The sequence below is a fragment of the Gavialis gangeticus genome, unplaced genomic scaffold (assembly GCF_001723915.1).
Source record: "Gavialis gangeticus isolate Ggan-Ray unplaced genomic scaffold, GavGan_comp1, whole genome shotgun sequence".
Taxonomy (NCBI): domain Eukaryota; kingdom Metazoa; phylum Chordata; order Crocodylia; family Gavialidae; genus Gavialis; species Gavialis gangeticus.
Genome location: NW_017729033.1, coordinates 86,507,805 through 86,512,728, shown reverse-complemented (window position 1 = coordinate 86,512,728; position 4,924 = coordinate 86,507,805).

The window sequence follows — 4,924 nt, the reverse complement described above, 5'->3', positions numbered from 1 at the left end:
CAGTATTTTTACAAAGATTTTTACCTGCTCCAAATTTATGGCTGAGGTGGGGACTGGGGTGCTGGCCAGGCTAGGGATGCTGCAAGTGCTCTGTCTGCCCTGCCCTGACTCATGGCTCTGTCCCCATTCTGGCACCTGCTGGTGCATCCTGGCTGTGTGCTGCTGGGCTAAGTCAAAGTCAGCCGCACTGCAGCCCCATGTGGAGAGCCCAGTTTGGCCTGGCCACATCCTGCCCTAAGCAGAGAGGGGAGTGCGAGGCTGGGGCTGGCCAGGATGCAGCTGCAGGTGTCAGGATGGCGACAGGGACAGGGCCAGGGCCAGGGCCAGAGGTGTGAGTCAGACAGAACCCATGCAGAGCCCCCACTCTGGCCAGCACCCCAGTCTGTAGCCCTGGCTGTGGTGAGAAAGGCACTGTGCTCCTGACAGCTGTTCTGGCTCTGCTCACTGCCACACACTTCAGCGTGCATACATGTGTGTATGTGCAAGTGTGTGTGCTCATGTGTGCCCTCCCTTGTATCTCTCCATCCTGGATGTCCCAGTCTGAGGGATAAATGCAGCCTCTGGGCTGGGTTCCTCCTGCCTCCCGCCCAGCCCGGCTCTGGCAACCACACACCCCGCAGCCCCAGCCCGGCCCCAAAGCACCCCCAGCTCCGCGCAGGAACTTACCCCGTGTCTCCGTCTACCACACATGCGGGCAGGGCACAGGCCATGCTGCAGCTTCGCCGGCCACGCACCAGGGGCAAGGGGCAGAGCCAAAGAAGTTGCACGCGCTGTCCCGAGCTCATCCAATCAGGCGCGGCTAGGGCAGCCCCCCCACTGCGCAGCCCTCGGGGCAGTGGCGACAGGACCCAACTCACTGATGAGCCTCACCTCATGAGGGTAAGCAGCTCCCCTCCCCTCGCTGCCAGCTGGGGCCCGCAGGCCAGCCCGGCCCACCGCGCCTCGCCGCTGCCACAGAGTACAGAGGAGGCGCCAGGAGTCCCTTACTCGGAACAGGCGAGGAGCTTGGGCCAAAGAAAATGGCTTGGCAGGCCGCATGGCAGCCCGTGGGCCGTATGTTGGACAAGCCTGCTATAAAGAATAAAGTAGTGAATTTGCCACATATTAAATAGGAATGCGTAAGAATTAAAAGTTCACTGTTCTGCCCTTCTGTTGTAACACGTGCTTAAGGCACATCACTGGGGCAACTTACCAAACAAAGTATAATAGATTTAAAAAAAACAACTTTGTTAATTTGTTCAAAAGTAGCTTAGCTGTAATTATTCAGGATAATATTCCTTGTAGATTAGTAAATGTTTTGTAACATACATGATCATAAATGAAGCCTGGAAGTGGGGAGGATCAATTAATATTTTTGTTCAAGGATTAAATTCCAAGTTACTAGGAGCCTCTATACATGAAATTAATGTGACAATCAACTCCAACGTATATTGCACTGGAGTTTATTGCTCCTGGACACTATATCTTCATGTGTGCCTGGGATTGCAACATGTTGAGCCAGCAGGGTCAGCCTACCACCTGAGGCTGCTCTGACCTGGCTCAACGTGCTGTAGAGGGGCTAGCTGGGGCAGGAGGATGCTTCACTGCAGGGCTAGCCAGCAGGGAGCCCCCACACCGAAGCACCCTCATGCCCTAGCCAGCCAGGTCAGCTTCTACATGTGTGTTGCTGCGCATTAAATAATGCTTCCACAGGACAATACTTCTGTTTACAAGTACTAACCTACAACAGAGTTAATTTGTTTACTGTAGCCTAACAAGACCACTCATGTAGATGCTGAGACTTCACTGTAGAGCTAATTAGGCAACTCCGCAGAAAGTGTCTTATGCACCTACTGAGGGCCAACAGGGGTTAAAAAAAAAAAAAAGTTGGATGTTCCCTCTCCCCATACCTGAGATAGAAAGAAGAGGATTTATGCAGTGTTCCAACAGAGTTAATTAGAAGAAAAACGCTTTGTGACTTATTGTACGACTGGCATATTGTAGATATTTGAGCAATATTTGTCTACTGGACAAAAACAGTAACTAATTTCTAATAGGAGTTTAACTAGGTCAAGCTCCAAGACATCCTAGACATTGTTACATATAATGAACCTGGAAACATTTTTTAAAAGGCAATATAGAATGGTAAACTGCTTCTGTCTAAGGTACATATTATTTAAAATAAAATCTACTGCCCTGTTCAGAAACAATGTCTGAAGCACAGAGAAAATGGTGAATTTAGAAAGGAGAAGGAAGGGATTTTTTTTTAGTTTAAAAACTATGCATGACATAGCACAACAAAGATCATGAATCAAACTTCTACTGAATGAAATGAAAAAAAAATCCCATATCTTCATAGAAACCTTTAGTTCCCAGTTCCATTAATTTTATGGGCTCAATTTTCCCTTTTTCCTGAGCTGTTCTCTCAGAGGCAACAAAGTTGCTATACTTGGAATAAGCTCTAACTCACAACTCTGACTCAGGGCCCTTAACTAACCCTCAGCCATGGAAATCTGCCTGTTCCATATTTGCCACTCCCACAGAAGGTGCCTGCGTAGTGTCGAGTAGGGAACACCCCCCTGAGAAAACAGTTCTCTACTAGCCAATTCTTGCAAGGGGCCAATTCCAACTACAAGGGCTTCTTATGTTTGCAGAATTTGGTCTCCAAATATTGTAGTGCAGATGACCTGACAAGGTTACCAAACTCTTAACACATTGTTATGCAGCTTATACAAGGCTTTTGTGTGTCTTACACTTAAAGGGAAAAAAAAAAACCCAAAACGCATTTCTGTAGCTTTGACCACACTATGCTGAAAGACTGCACATCCTGATGCTCAGGAGAATTAATCCTTTTAGCAACCTAGGTAGCCAGCCATATCCCAACATTCAGAGACTACATTTTAGATTCATGCTTATGTTATACAGACTAAGGACAGACATTTGGGAGTATTAGGGGGAGGTTAAATTGGATTTAAATGGCTGCCTAATATCAAGTAAGTGAGGATGGGGAGACCAACGTGGGGGGGAGGTTTTGGGGTCTAGCAAGCTGGAGGGGATTGAGGGTCCACTGGAGGATGGGGTGGGGGAGGGAGACATGACCCATGAGGGGTTGGGAGCAGGTGCGACCTGCAGGTGGGATGGGGCCCCCCAACACACCTACCAGGGAGGTGCAACCCACAATGGGTGGTGGGGGCAGGCATGACCTTCAGGTGGGGTGGGTTCCCCCCAGCAAACCTATGCACCCATCCCTCCTGCCCCTCCCCCCACCAGGACTTGCTTGCTCAGCTCCAGCAGCAATGAACAGGGATCAAAAGCAGCTGCACCCAGCGCAGCCTGTGGGATAGGAGGAGTTGAGAGGACTGGCTGGTCGAGGTGAGGGGAACAAGGAGCCAGAAGAGAAAAAGACCCATACAGGCGGAGAAGGTAAAAAAAACAAAAAAACAAAAAAAAACCAGCTCTGGGTCTGCGCAGGGAAAATGTACCAAAGTTCCATGCACTAGTTTGACCCAAATCAATAAGTTTGATACTACATAGGTCTAGGTTCATCTAAAAATAGGTTCTACAATTTTTAGACTAGTTTGTAAGCATGGAACTTCTATGCAGTTACAGGTTCTGTAAGTGTAAGGTCAGCACTGGGATGAGCCAAATCAGGTGGCTATTTTGAACCCAATTTAACCTCCTCAAGTGTCTGCAACTTAGTTAAAGTGTTTGGGACCTAAGTAGAAAAGAAGTTACCCAGACTAGATCACCAAGTTGACCCTATCAAATAAAAAGCAGAAATGACATAACCACTTCCCAGAGTAACATACCACCCTCTTAGTCTCTGAAATGCAATTTCCTTCCCTCATCACCTCTTCCCTTTCTCCACATAGAATGTTTAAAATAAGTTTTAAAGTAAAAGGAAGTTCACTTGGACTAACTTAAAACTACAGTACATGAGGAACCCTCTAGATTAAAATCTAGACCTTATTATATTCACTCCTGAAGCACTTTAACAAGTACTCTCTCAAAGCACTAGTTTGTTTTAGGATCAGTTTTTAATAGAAGTAAGATACTTAACCTACTTTTGTATATCTGAGAAACAATTTTCAAATTATATGTTCAGGTTCTTGGAATGTGGCAGGTCACAAAAAAAGATATTGTGGTTTTTCAATTTCAGGTTTAATTCCCCCCTAACACACTTCAATTTAGTATGATTTTAGCATGTTCTCTCAAAAACTGCTGGAGTCCTAAACTCATGCTTGTGCTATAAACATACATCACCTCAAACTTTTGAACCTAGTGTTCAAGTACTTAGAAGACAATATTACACATCAGAATCGATTTCCAAAAAGACTGGCACCCAGCAGCTTTTATCAGGCACCTAAATGGAGAAGCTGGATTTTCAAGAGCATCCACAGAACATCAGGTCCTATTTCATTCAGATACCTAAATGAGGTGTAGCTTTTTAGAAAAATCTGATTACAAGACCTTTATAGAGAAGAATGTCAGCTACTAATATTATGGTAGCATTTTATTTAGGTGCACAAAGTAAATAAGGTTGTGATCAGTGTAAAATTTGAATGTCTCCCATCTCTTGACCTACAGCCACATGGTTAGGAGCACTCATAGACAAGTACAATTCTACAGGGCTGGAAACCATTTTTTAAAGTGCTCATTCCTTGAGTAGGGCCCAGCATCAATATTTACCACCCTCATTGCACTTGATCACATTTATCAAGTAGTGTAAGATTCCAAATGCAAAAAAAGGTTTCTTAATTAAAGACATTGGTTTCTTAATTACTTCAAGAAATGGTTTCTTTTAACAAGTTTAGAATACAGAATTGTAAAAACAAACAAACAAAAAGGCTGCCATTGCAAGAGTAAAATGTTTTGCTTACAAAAATTCAGTTCAAAGAGCAGCAAGCTAGACTTGTACTGGGCATCCTGATATTTAAGCACCTGT